Source organism: Labeo rohita, chromosome 22 (assembly GCF_022985175.1).
Source record: "Labeo rohita strain BAU-BD-2019 chromosome 22, IGBB_LRoh.1.0, whole genome shotgun sequence".
NCBI lineage: Eukaryota > Metazoa > Chordata > Actinopteri > Cypriniformes > Cyprinidae > Labeo > Labeo rohita.
This window is the reverse complement of record NC_066890.1, coordinates 66,270,847-66,286,340: the sequence shown is the minus strand read 5'-3', so window position 1 is coordinate 66,286,340 and position 15,494 is coordinate 66,270,847. Positions and strand designations below refer to the sequence as shown.

The 15,494-nt window shown below is 34.7% G+C and overlaps 1 protein-coding gene across 3 annotated transcripts in view; it reads right to left on the bottom strand.

The window, feature by feature from the left end:
- Positions 1–15,494, bottom strand: part of anos1b (anosmin 1b) — an 82,231-nt gene that overhangs the window by 39,879 nt on the left and 26,858 nt on the right. The gene's annotated exons all lie outside the window — the stretch shown is intronic.

Sequence of the window (15,494 nt, the reverse complement as noted above, 5' to 3'; positions counted from 1 at the left end):
CAGTTACTTGTGTGCCTCTTGAGGTCAGGGGAGTGAGGTGTACCTGTACACCTCTTATATGGCCGTATATGGCCACCATCAGCACACCATCGCTCAGCTTTTTTCCATAAATAAAGAATGATGAAGAAATTTGTTGTGAGTATACAGAAGTCTATAACCACATGGTGAATGATGAATGAACGAATGAATTAGTGAGCAGTTCCATTTCCCTTATGAATGGAGTGTAATTTACAGCAAAACCTTTATTGCTTATGTCGTCTCATGCAGCTCATAATTTTAGCCACGGTGAAGATATAATTTCTAGTTTTCCGCCCTTTCCTTCCAATGACAACTGCTCTAAGTTGTTGTGGAAGAAACTGTCTTGGCTTTGTGCTGATGCTTCAGTGATTAAAATGGAAAACGATGTAGATATATTGGATACTGAATGCACTGTCTGCACGAACAGATTCGATTTCATTACTTACAAAATGCAGTTAATCCGAAATATCAGATTTGTCCGAACAAACCCTTAGATATACAAGTGTTCAAATATTCGATACAAAGGATGACCACATTTGTTCCATTTCAGAATCGTGTGTGTTTTTTCCTTTCTAATCTAAGTGATCCGTTCCCTGTGAGACGTGCTCCTGGTTGAACCCCCCGCTGGCCGGGCCTCCAGTCGCTCATGTGCTGGAACATTTGAACACATCTGCTGTGTGTTATGTGATGGATTATTCTGACATCTGCCCCCATCTATCCCCCACCTGAACAGACAGCTTTCATTTGGCTGAATTTAAAGTCAAGACCACATTCGAAAAAGAACAAAACGCACAGAAAATAAGAGAGAGGAGAGACATGGAGTGAGGCTGGTATCACCTTTCTGCAAAGATAATCTGATTAGTAAAATAGTCTAAATCAGTCATTTTTAGCGACTTTGATTAAAAAGGATACAGGGATTCTTTTAAAAATATGTTCTTCTCAAATAAGATTTGTTTTTCTTCTGGTGATACTAGTGTCTAGCCAATGCCCATATCACTTCAGACTGACAGTCTGCAGAAAGGAAAACAACTAAGCTCATCCAATATTAATACTGTCAAAAGTACAAAATATACAAAAATAAATTCTTCAACAAAAACACAGGTCTGTCTTTAAGGTGAAGTGAGTTTTTAAGTTAAAATGTAGAAATGTGGAAACTATCAGTACAGCTTTTTGTAGGTTTATTACCCTGAAAATATTACTTTGTTTGTTTGAGGAGCCCAAAATAGCAATATTGGCGCAACCACTCCCTCTGTGAAAAAGAAGTACACTTTTGGAAGCACGCTTTTTTCTTATTATTTATTTTAAAATAATATATTCAAGTGTGAACTTGTCATAATGTTTACTCAATTGCATGTCAATTGCAACCAAATAAATAATAATAAAATAAAATAAAATAATAAAAAAATAATAATTTAAATTTATATTAAATGCAATTAGCTGAATTTTAGAGTACTTTTTGACCCAATTAAGTAGGACTTAAGTACATGTTTATATATAATTTTAAAATATAATGCTATTGTTTTTTAAATATGGTTAAAGTGTACTGACAAGCATTTATGCACTGAACATGCTTAAAAGTAATTTTTACTGAAATTTTATGTCATCCCTAAAAATAAACATACTAAAATGTATTTAAAATACATTTATGTCATGCTAAGTATACTACAAATACATTTACATACTATATACTTAATAAAAACACTCTTCAGTTGTAGTTTTAGTGTACTAAACTGGTATATTTAAAGTCTGCTAAATTGGAACAACTGATTTTGTAGCACAGTATATTTGATTGGGCTAAAGTTGAGCTATTGCAATTAAACTTTATTTACACTTTAAATAATATCGGCCTTTAATTGCAAAATATTTGTGCACAAGTAGCACTCCAGTTTAAAAACATTTTTTATATCAGTAAGTCTCGAAAGATATGTCAGTAAACTATACTTAGAACTATACTTAGTATAAAATGAATGCATTTTAAATCTATTATTTTTTATTTATTTTTTTTACTTTTTTAATATATTTGTAATTACAAATTTGTAATTTAGTAGTTAGTAGTACTTTTGAAGTTTAGTAGATTTAAAATATATTAACTACAGTTCAAATGACAATCAAATACTAGAAGATCATTAAAACAATGATTCAAAATGCACATTAAAATCTTTAAATCGAAGTTCATTACTATAAAGTGCATTTTTAGTAGTGTACTTAAGATACATTCATGAGTCATTTAGTTCTTAGTCATAAAGTACACTTAAGTGGCCTTTTATTTCATTAATATTACATTTTCTGCAAGTACACTTTTTAAAACTTGTAAGGTTGAAGTACACCGCAAATGCACACTAAATGCAATCCAAGCCCCTGCATATATTGACAACAACCCAGATTTGTTTGTCAAAAGATTATATGGCAATGCAAATTCATAAACTGTCAGTTATAATGTCCCGATGGAGTGTTTTCACATTTCTGTCTATTCACTTGAGGTCAGTACAGCTTCTGTGTGTCCAGCCCCCATCTAATAACTGCTGACGGCCCTCAACACAACACAAACACACACGCACCGCTTGGCAAACACTCTGTCTGTGAGTCATCAATATGACAACACACTCTTGAGAGGAAGGGGCAATGGGGAGAGAGCCAGAGATCTGGACTGCATTAGTGCATTTGTGAACAGCAGATCTACCACAAACACTGCAGCAGGGGGTCAGCGCATGGAGACCAGTAGCTGTGACACAGGTTATCAATGACTAATTTCCCTGAGACAAAGGGCTCTGGTGAGACACATGCGGGACTGTGGGGATATGTTGATGGATGAATGGGCAAAGCAACAGTGAAGAAATAAAACCTTAATGTAGCTTCTCTTCACCTTTAGGTGATGTGAAGTTTAGGCCGATTAGTAAGGTTAGCTAGTGAGTTTATCTTCTGAGTGGAGCTATAATAGGGATGAATGAAGTGATGCTTGTTGGATTTGACAGCATGTTAAGCTTTTCCTAACAGTTTTCCTGACTACATTTACATGCACAACAGAAAGCTTATTGTGAGAAAGCTGTGTAAGTTAAGAAAGCGTAAGAACGCTGCTTATGTGGTTACATGACCACATAAAAAAACCCAACCGCTTTCTTTTCCCTGAATCACTGAAACTGTGGCTGCATCAAGAATCCTTAACATGCACGAAACCTTTCATTTTAAGCGTACATGTGAAAAAATCGTAACAAAGACATTTTCTGCAAGTTTCAGTAAAATACTGTTAAATGTACAGTTTTCGGAAGTGAAAAGGAACAAGTCATCTTACTATTTATAGTGAAAAGCATTAAAAAATTCTCATTTATGTACATTAGGGTTTTATGTTACATCTTATTTTGTTAAATTAACATTTACTGCATTATTTTAGTGTCATGGATGTGTTACCATGATGGTATTTTCTGTTAATGCTACCTCTATATTAGTATTTAGTACTAAAAAAAAAATTATGAAAAAGGTAATTGCGACTTATCATCTCACAATTCTGACTTTTTTTCTCAGAACTGTGAGATATAAATGCACAATTGTGAGTTATAAAGTCACATTTGCAGGATATAAACTCAAAATTGTGAGAAATAATTGTTTTCTCGCAATTGCGAGTTTGTATCTCGCAGTTCTGACGTTTTTTTCTTAGAATTGTGAGATATAAACTTGCAATTGTGAATTATAAAGTCTAGTTCTGAGGAGAAAAAAAGACTGATATGTTCACTGAATTGCGAAATTCTACAAAATTCTGACTTCGTTTCTCAGACTTGTGAGTTTATGAGTCACAATTCTGAGAAAAAAAGTCAGAATTGCGAGTTTGTATCCTGCAGTTCTAAGAAAAAAAGTCAGAATTGTGAGATAAAAAGTCGCAATTTTTTTTTTTTTTTATTCAGCGGCGGAAACGGGCTTCCATACGCAACAGTTCCACTTTCAAATAGTACAATCAAATATACTTCAGTATATCTTTAGTTGGACTTCAGCACTACTTCCACACAATTAAAGTGCATTAAGGACAAAATTAGTTGCTCCAATTTATCACACTTCAAATATACCAGTTTAGTACACTAAAATTACAATGGCACGGTATTTTTTATTAAGTACATAATATGTAAATGTATCTGTAGTATACTTAGCCTGAAATAAATGTATTTGAAATACATTTTTTTATACTTATTTTTCACTAGGGAACACTGTTTCAGTATTAAAGGGGTCATCGAATGCCCATTTTCCATGAGTTGATATGATTCTTTAGGCTCTTATTGAAAAGTCTATAATATACTTTGGTTAAAAATTCTCAATGATTGTGTAAAACAACACCCTTTTTACCTTGTCAAAATCAGCTCTGCAAAAATCATCCCATTCTAAGGGGTTGTTCCTTTAAATGCAATGAGCTCTGCTCACCCCGCCCCTCTCTTCTCTGTGTGGAGTGACGAGCCTGTTTACTTTAGCCGCATTTAGCCGCGTTTACCCGCTAAACTTGCTAACTAGCACATTATTAGAAAAGGCGATCGCAAAGATTCATAAAATACTCATTTTACTCACTTCTCTTGTAAGTGAAGCTGGATCATGGATGATTCGCGTGAACACAGGCGGATATATGTAGATCGGGAGGTGCATTCCCTTCACAAACAAACGTAATCTAATGCATCCTTAGCGGCTCAGATGTCGGGAGTAAATGACGACCACTATGTTCATTATTACATCCAGCAACACAACACCTCAATCGCTCTATCTGAGATATTCTTGTCTAACTCACATCCCTGCTCCAGCATCGAAACAAAGAGTGCGGACTGTGACAGCTGATCTGAGGTAAAACGCTCATGTCAATCAACTATCGTGGGAGCAGCCTCTGTCGATGTGACGGCACAATTTGAACAATTTGAACAGATTAACAGAATAATTAAAGACCACTGCATGGATTTTTATCATTATAGGGTAGATTTGTACATACACTGACAACACACATTAATGTTCAAACAACATGAAAAAGTGAACTTTGCATCCAATGACCCTTTTAAAATGAATACATTTTTATTGAAAATATTATTTCAGTCAAATGCTACTGTGCTTTTATGTTATGACAACCACAGATGCCATTTTTCTTACTATAGATTTCACTTTTTTTGGTGCTGAAGCAAGTGGTGTGCTTGTGATAATCATAATTTACAACGCTGTTTTCATTGCCATGCACAAACTCACTAAACTTCTAATGTAGATATGTTATGAAGCTGTAGGGTATGAAAATTCATCTCCTTTACAGCACTGCTGCTATGGCTAGAAGCTTGTGATGCTGGTTAACCAGCATGGTCTTTCTGAGTACATTTTCTGTCATCTTTGGTATCTGTAAAACAATATCAAGCACAGATACACTCCTAAAAATAAAGGATGCTTTAAAAGATTCTTTACAGCAATTCCACAGAAGAACCATTTTTGGTTCCACAAAGAACCATTCAGTCAAAGGTTCTTTAAAGAACCACCTCTTTCTTACGTTTTATAATCTGAAGAACCTTGTTTGGCCACAAAAAAGCCTTCTGTGAAACAGAAAGGTTCTTCAGATGTTAAAGGTTCTTTATGGAACCATTTAGACAAAAAAGGTTCTACTATGATATCATGCAGCACCTTTATTTTTAAGAGTGTATCTGTATAATACGCATCACATGACTAAACATGCCTCATTTTCGAATAACCCACAGTCCACATTACAATGCGAAAACAGCATTTTCAAAATTCAGTGTATCAAGATTAGACATACTACATGACCACAATTCAGCCACATCGCAGGTGAACAGGTGAGATCTGTATTATTATATTGAGTTTATGGATAAACAGTTCTGTGAGAATGCTCCTTACATTCAGCTTGTGGACCAAAAACCTTTCTTTAATTTAGTGTTGAAGATGAATGTTTTCTGAGAGACGCCCCACAGGGAAGAGAGAATTTTCTCTACTGCTCCTCATCATCCTCCTCCAGATCAGAAGGACCCAGACATATTTTCTTCAAGAGGAGCGCTGACTCTTTGCCCTCATCAGGCTGCACTGACCGGTCCCTGACGGAAACGCTGTGGGAGACTTTTCTTTACACTTAATCTTCTCTGACAGCAAAGAAAAGCTGATATTTCAACTTGAGATGAGGGTTATGATGTCGTTTTATCAGGTCACAGGTAAAAGTATTAGAAGCACGAATAGATCTTAACATTTTAGGCATTTCAGTCTGACTGAATCCTAATTAAAACCTTGGGAATCATTTTCCTTGCCACTCCTAAATGCAAAATATACTTTTTTTGGCAAAGAACCGAATAAAAAGGTATTGCTTCGTATGGACTCCTGAAGTATTTTTGACATTCATTACCTCTCTAGGCATTTCAGAAGAAAACTTTCCAGTTATGAAATACACCAGTCAGCTCCAAGATGAATCTCAACCTTTTAAACCTTTGATTTGAAGCAAAAACACTTTTATAGTAACTATGATTATAATTAAGTAGAACATACATTTACTGGAAATGAACCAGATATATACAAACATATACACTTCCTTTCAAAAGTAAATGTCTCTTTACTATCAAATTATTTTTTAAGGATAACATGACACCGAAGACCAGTAATGCTTGCTAAAAATTCAGCTTTGCATCACAGGAATAAATATATTAATATCCAGTTGAGGTCAAAAGTTTGCATCCCCCTCAGAATCATTAAAGATGTTAATTATTTTACCAGAATAAGGGGGATCATACAAATGCATGCTATTTTTAATTTAGTGCTGACCTAAATAAGATATTTCACCTGAAATATGTTTACATAGTCCACAAGAAAAAATAGTTTTAATAGTAATAGAGCCAGGGGTGAAAATTTCTGGGAAACATGTAAGTATCTTCTGTAGCCTCTGAAGGGCAGTACTAAATGAAAAATATGATATTTAGGGGAAAAAAGGTACACATCTCCATTTTGTTCAAAAGTTTTCACCCCCCGGCTCTTAATGCATGTTTTTTGCTTCTGGATCATCAGTGAGCGTCTGAACCTTCAATAATAGTTGCATATGAGTCCCTCAGTTGTCCTCAGTGTAAAAAGATGAATCTCAAAATCATACAGTCATTGTTGGAAAGTGTTCAAATACACAAAAATGAAAAACATGAACAACTAATACTAAACAAACAAACACAGCTGTGGATCATTCAGGGAACAATACAGTATTAAGAATCAAGTGTATGTAAACTTTTGAACAGGGTCATTTTTATACATTCAACTATTATTTTCTCTTGTGGACTATATGTAAACATCCTTATGTTAAACATCTTATTCAGGTCAGTACTAAATAAACAATAACATGCATTTTGTATGATCCCTCTTATTTTGGTAAAATAATTAACATTTTTAATGATTCTGAAAGGGGAATGCAAACTTTTGACTACATTACATTAAAATGGAACACAGTTCTTTTAAGTTACAATAATATTTCACAATATTACTGTTTTTGGCTGTATTTTTGATCAAATGCAGCCTTGTTAAACTAAAGAATCTTCCTTCAAAAACATAAAAATCTTACTGATCCCAAACTTTAAAAGTGTAAGAAAAAACTTGTGTGCTTTATTGGATCAGGCAGTCGCTGCTGAACAGATTTCTCTAATTGGTGAATCTCTTTTTAGGATTATGGGTGGTGTAGTTGTTCTCTGGAAAAATAAAAGTAAAAATGAAGCCTGATTTCTGATTTGTGGTTACTACAGATGCATCAACTATCATGGAACAGCATCATATATCACACTGTTGAAAACTTTCATCATGCACTTGTTAAAAACGCTTAATCCTACAAAACTGAACTGTCCAAATAAATCAAGTTTTGCAGTGAATGGGAGTCCAAATAGCTCATACAAACATCACAATAATCCTCAACTAATCCACACCACTCCAGTTCATCAAGTAACGTTTGTAAGAAACAAATCTGTCACTTCTAGCCCAACACAAGAATTTCATAATCCATAATAATGTTTTGATAGAGGACTCATGTTTAAGCAGGTTTGAAGCAAAAAATATCTCTGAATTTCTTACAAAAAACACAGCTTTTGGCTTCTCAAGATGTTGACTGATGGACTGGAGTGGTGTGGATTACTTGTGAATTACTGTGATGTTTTAATCAGCTGTTTCTGATGGCACCCATTCACTGCAGAGGATCTGTTTCTCCAAATCTCATGAAGAAGCAAACTTATCTAAATCTTGGATGGCCTGAAGTGGAGTAAATTTTCAGCAAATTCTCTTTAAAGGGTGACAATTCCTCACGGGCACAGCAATGACTTTAATCACACATTTTTTCAGTTCCATCTCAGTTCCCCCATACTTTTTGCCCTCGATCTCTCTATCTTCCAGTTTTTACTTCTCTGGCTATGAGATCTTCCACTATGAGAAAAGCCCATAATGTAATGTACTCTCTGTTAATATGAAGGAATTTTTTGTACTTTTCACAAGTGTCTACTTGTATTTTGAATTTCGTATTACATTGCATTGTCATGTTTTAGGGTTAAAGGAAATCTATAATGTCATGGCAAAAAGTTATCAGTACCTTTTCCGTTTTCCCCAGATATTTTTCTTACAGCAAAGGAATAATACCAAGAGAATTAAGGGAACGTACAAAGAAGCCACTGGAACAAAAAATTCCAGAATATCATTTTGTCACTAATGTAACAGGAGCTGCTGTGGATGAGCTGGAAATGCAGCGGGAAGCACAGAACGGAGAATCCCAAGGGTCAGATCATCATTGCGCTTGTCTGCCTGTGATTTAGCCACAGCTTGGCTTTGATCGCATGTTGACTTCTGCCCGCAGCGGGTGACACTCTTCACAGGCGCTGGAATCTAAGTCATGTGCCACTCTATAAATTATGAAAAGGGAACCAGTGCTTCCCGTGCAGTTCAACGCTCTAAGGTGAACTAGATGCCTTTTTCACACCAGTATCATAGAAACCAGACACATAGAAAAGGCCTTTAGCAATGCATCATTCTGGTGCAGATACTGTATAAATATAAATATTGGTTAGCTACCAAAAAATAAATACATTTATTAAAGTGTATTCTAAGTTTATGCTAAGTATACTAAAATGCATTTACATATTTAATATTTAATAAAAATGCAATTGTACTTTTAGTGTACGAAACTGTTAAACTTAAAGTCTGCAAAATTGGAGCAACTAATTTTGTACTTAATGCACTTTAATTGTGTGGAAGTAGTGCTGAAGTCCAACTAAAGATATACTGAAGTGTATTTGATTGAGCTAAAGTGCAACTATTGCAAGTATACTTTATTTACACTTTAAATATTTTGCATTTAAAAAACAATATTATTTAAAGATCATAGTAGTGACATTAAAACATATTTTGAGCTTAAAATTAAGAAATGTGCTTTGTGCAAAAGCAGTACTCCAAATAAAGTTTAACTATAGTTTTTATATCAGGAAGTCTCAAGCAATATGTCAGTAAACACGTTAATACATTTCAACTATACTTAACTATACTTATAAAATAAATATATTTTAAATATATATATTTTTATTAGGGTAATGTTTTCTCCATCCACCTGTAACTGCACCATGCAACTCATAAGTTTAAAGTCACAATGTAATGTAAATAGTGACAAATCTTAGTACATCTAACTATAATGGATTATCAATAAAGAAAAAGCAGATCTGAATGGGAGCAAGGCAACATGATTTGGGGAAAAAAAATTACAGTTAGGATATAAAATGCAAATGAATGAATGAATTAATTAATTAATGAAAATTTGATTATGCTGTGCTTCTGTGTAGGGTTGTGTAAGCTGGCCACAATTTTGTGATTACATTTAAAATTAGCTATAAAATAATCATAATAATGATTATTATTATTGCTAAATAAAAATAGAAAAAATACTAAATAAAATAACACAAAATAAAATTAAATATATATATGTTTTTTTATTTATTTTTAAAATTCTGATCTGTGTGATTTTAAAAACAGAATTTGAATCTTCTGAGCTGATTGGGTTTGAATCTGAAGATCAAAGTCTGTAACTGATGTGTTGTAGTAAATGATGGAGAAAAACATTTGCTGATAATGATTTGATTTGATTGATTTATGCTGGGACATTTAACAAAAGTCATTTGCAGTTTTTATGCGGTGAAATTCATCGTCAAATCTCAAGAACTGCATGAAAAAGAGCATCATGAGCATTAACATTTCTTTTATGGTTTACTAAAGTAAAAAAGCCATATGCGACCCTGGACCACAAAACCAGTCATAAGGGTCAATTTAGTGAAACTGAAACTGATACATAAGCTGAAAGAAAAATATTTGGCCAAGATACAACTATTTGAAAATCTGGAATCAAAATATCGAGAAAATTGCGGTAGGAAATTTAAAAAGTATCTTCATGGAACATGATCTTTACTTAGTAATTAAAAAAGCAATAATTTTGACCCATACAATGCATTTTTGGCTATTGCTACAAATATACCTGTGCTACTTATGACTGGTGTTGTGGTCCAGGGTCACATATGTGTTTGGAACAACACAAGGGTAAGTAAAAGATGACAATTTTTGGAAAGAACTATGCTTCATATTTCCGCACAACATTTCTGACAGCTTCAGTCCCAATCAGGGGACAAGCAGATGGACTCAAGTTGCACACTTAGCTCTGGTTCAAGAAATCTCTAGCTTTTTCCACACATTTCTGAGTCTGCGTTTTTTGTTCTGCTCAATACCAATTGCATGGTTTATACCGAATATTGCACTACATGCATGAGAAATGCACAGACCCAGACTGAACCAACTGAACTACTTCAACAATGCACAAGTGCTTGAACAAGCACCTATTCTGAACTCAGACGTCTATATGATGGCAACCTCAGAACCTGTGAAGAGTTTCACTCTCCAGCTGTCCTGCTGTTTTACTGTCTCTTCCCCTTAAAAAGAGGCAGATGACATTCAGGCCTGATTGAAAAAAAAATGTGTGAGTAGTTGTGGCTGAAAGGCAGTATGGAAAACCTCTTCATGAAGATAAAAGCCCATTCCTCATCATAAAAAAGACATCAGAGTCACCAGATGAATGAAGCAGTCATGAGGGCTCCTGTCCAATCAAATCCATTCCTGCTACCTGACCTCATTTCCTGCATAAGAGCATATGTGCTCTTCAATCTACCGTTAGTAGGGATACATATAGGAAAGAAATCGGAAAATTAGGACAACAACTGCACTGAAAAGGTGCCATGTTTAATCTTTTTACCTGGTATGTATATTTCTATCTTTGGGAAAAGAGATATTTATGTTAAACAAAAATGTAAGGTTTGAACCAAACCATAAAAACAATCTGAGAAAAACTTATATGGCTGTAACAAATTAGATTTTTTTTTACATTGGTGCAAAATATCATTTTTTTCTCAGTGTGTCAAGATCAAAAAGGACATGAAAGCACCATAAAAACATCAGAAAATGAGTCCATATGACTTCAGTTGTTATACATCACCGTTTGAAACAACAAGAAAGAAACGCTCAGCATATTCGCATTATGACAAATAAAAACAGATTCACGTTTACAGAAACATCAGATTGAAGTTGACACGCTTTGAGTTCAAAAACTCTTAAACGTTTTCCCATAGTTGCAAACATCTGCGAGTGAGTTTCGAACATCTGTTGTGGAGGTGATATCAATATCTCGCTTGCTTACGAAGTAGTTTCCTCTCAGTAGCTGGTGCGTTAATCACTTTCAACTGGATCTATTGTAATGTACAATTAAATCAATCAGGGTTAAGAATGCGAACTGGCCATGAACCTCATCAGTATGTTTATTTAGCAGGCCTATGTTTGTTTATACAGAAAATAAACATCCTTACAATTTAATTTTGCATCAGCTTCTGTGTTTACACACATGCATAACCAAAAATCGAGATCCAAAAAGTAAGCTTGCTACTTAGCTTTGGGGGCAGACATTTTCATTTTTGCTTTTGTCGATGAAAAAAAAAAGCAGGAGCGTCTGTAACCTTAAAAGCCCAATTGTTTAGCGTTTGAAGAATAACACTCTTTACGATCACGACTGCATATGCAAAGCATGGCAAGACCTAAAAAAGTGGTTGAAAACCGAAAGTGAGTGATAGAGACTGTCAAACACTAAGAAGTATTGTGTCCAAACAACACAAAACTGACAGCAAACCTCAATATTCACTTTGAAGACCATGTTGCCATAAAAACCAACCACAGAGGGCTTCACAAAGCCAACATGCATGAAAGAGCTGCAATTACTTAAAAATTTAATCACAGAAACCAAGCTAAAATGTGAAAAAGATGGAGTTATGATCATAAAACCTGGACAGTTGGAGCAACAAGATGAACTTCAACATCTGTCTTGGCCAGATCAATCCGCTGACTTGAACATGATCAAACCACTGTTGGCAGTTTTGGAGAGAAGAGTGAAAAGCCAATTCCCTTCGTCAATATCCCTGAAGCAACTGGCAGATGTTCTGATAGACAACATTAAGCTGGACAGACTGAACTTATACTAAGAAGGCTGGGAACATTGATAAAACACCTTAATAATAAATATTAATAATACTTAATAATGCCTTTACAATGTTTCTTCTGCAGGTTATGCATACAAAATGGCCATATGGAACAATCTGTGCTTATTAAACAAACAGAAATTCTGATAACAAAGATTTGCTGGAAATAAGAAATGAACGGGATGTAAGCAACAGCTAATAAAGGTGTTTTGGACTGTCTCCTGGCGCAAATATTGAGATAAACAAGCATGAGGTGTGATCAAAATGAACGAGACCACACGGGGCCAAGAAAATGAAATGAGTCACTGGCGTCAGTAAGAAACATGATGCCGAATGCTCAATAATAACTGCAACAGACAACTGAAAACAGGCACCCATAAGGCACTTTCAAGGTCATTGCAAAATTAAGATTGAGCTCAGATGTTGTGCATGAACAATAATTCAATCAAATCATTTGATCATAAAGAGTGCCAAAAACTCAAGAAACCATTTTTTGCCAAGAACTCCGTCTTTAGCCTTACAGCATCTTACTGTACTGTTGCCAACCATGTGTGTCTCTACTAGTACTAAATAAATAATCTGCAACACTTATATAAGGCATGCATTAACTACTATTAACTACACTGAGCAGTACACTTGTAACAGCATTTAGTAATCTTTGTTAACGTTAGATAAGAAGGTTACACTTTATTGAAAATTTTGTTGATAAGTAACTTTGCAACTACATGTCAACTACCAGTCATCAGAGAATAAGCAAAATAGACTGTTAGGTTAGGGTTTGTAGAATAAGTTGACATGTACTTGCAAAGTTACTTACAGCTGTAACCAGGGTTAGAAAGTTGAGATCTAGAGTGGGGTTAAGAATGATGCTATAATATCCCCTACAAATACAACTGATTATATACTTTAAAAGAGACATGTACATGTTTGTAAAAGTTGTTTTCTCTGTTTTGGAGGGATGAACATAATATAATACCGAATTTGTTAATACTTTACTACAGGTTAGGTGTGGATAATATTATCAATTGTTTATTATTCATACAACAATACATATTACAGTTATAGTTTAAAGGAGGAGTGCACTTCCAAAACAAAGATTCACAGATAATGTACTCGCCCCCTTGTTATCCAAGATGTTCATGTCTTTCTTTCTTCAGTCATAAAGAAATTATGTTTTTTGAGGAAAACATTTCAGCATTTTTCTCCATATAATGGACTGATATGGTGCCCCGAGTTTGAACTTCCAAAAGTTTAAATGCGGCTTGAAATAATCGTTTTTTTTTTCATTAAAAAAAAATACAATTTAAATACTTTTTAATCTCAAACACTCATCTTGTTTTTCTCTTCCTGAACTCTGTGTATTCTGGCTCAAGACAGTTAGGGTATGTCGAAAAACTCCAATCGTATTTTCTCCATCAACTTCAAAAGTCATTTCAAAATCATCCTACATCGCTGCAGAAGTACCTACACAGTCTTTGTAAAATGAACATGCAAAGAAGATCAAATACCCTTAACAAAAAAGCTAAAACAGCGATATAGGATGACTTTGAAGTTGAGGGAGAACATGAGATGGGAGTTTTTCGTCATACACTAACTGTCATGAACCGGAACAAAAACAATCCAGGCAGAGCAAGACAAGACGAGCGTTTGACATTAAAAAGTATATAAATTGTATTTATAAACTGCATTTAAACTGCATTTTGGAAGTTCAAAATCGGGGCACCATATCAGTCCATTATATGGAAAAAAATGCAGAAATGTTTCCATCAAAAAACATAATTTTTTTTACGACTGAAGAAAGAAAGACATGAACATCTTGGATGACGAGGGGGTGAGTACATTATTTGTAAATTGTTGTTCTGGAAGTGGAGTTATCCTTTAATGAATGGCCATGATAACATGTAAATTTAACTAATATGCTGAATGAAATAGCCTGTAGCATAGACTTTTTTCATGGCTACTGTTTGCATATTTCATTTAATTATGTAACCTACTTATTCTACAGATCGGTGTTCTAGTGTTATGGTGCTTTCACACCTGTAGATCAACTGCTTCTGAAACAGGGAATAAAATGATTACAATGTTGCTTTTTTATTCTTGGTGCAGTTCGCTTTCACACAAGAAAGTTTCTAAACAGACCAAATATGTTAATATTTTGTCACGTGACTAGTCACACGTGACTAAACTGTCCTCTCATTGGTCAAAGTACCCAACAAACCTCAATTGTTGTTTTTTTTGTAGTTGCCGTTATATCAATTTCTATTTTTGAGCAGGAGTCCAGTTGGGAAAACATTTTTAAAATGCACCAATAAAGAGAGCAATAAGACGGCATTATACGATGAAAAGGTGTGCTTTGATTTTGAATGGCGAAGATGTGCTCACCCACTGACATTCACAGGTTCATTTTAAGAGGTATTAACAAAACAGCAAAGCTACTGCTTTTCACAGAACTGTAATTACCCATTATGCATTGTGATATAGTCTGGTTCGTTGGTCTGTTGGTTCAGATTGCTTTCTCACTACAACTGCACCGCTCCAGAGTTCAGTCGAGCCGAGACAACCTCGTTCAGGCGATCTCAGACAGATTGTTTTGGCGTGGACCAGAGTGCAATTGCTGTGTTCACATATGCCCAAAAGAAACTGAGCTAATGGGGGAAACACACCAGGTTCTAAAACAAAGGGCCAGGGGTTAAATGCTACTGTTTTTGATAGCAACATTTCTGACAGATAATGACATTAAGTTTTTTTCGTTTTCCTTACTGAGTGTGTTGTCCTGTCCATGAGCTTTTTTATTACTGTCAGTCCCTAAAGTTGTGTTTTTAAAGAAGAACAATTTTTGGGTTCCCCTATGAATGTTTTAGTGAACAGTTCATAAGGGGAGAAACTGCAGGCAAAAACACAGTTTTTTCATACACCTGTCAAGTTTGAGATTTTGGGCTTTTTGTTTTTTTAGCACTTTATCTATTT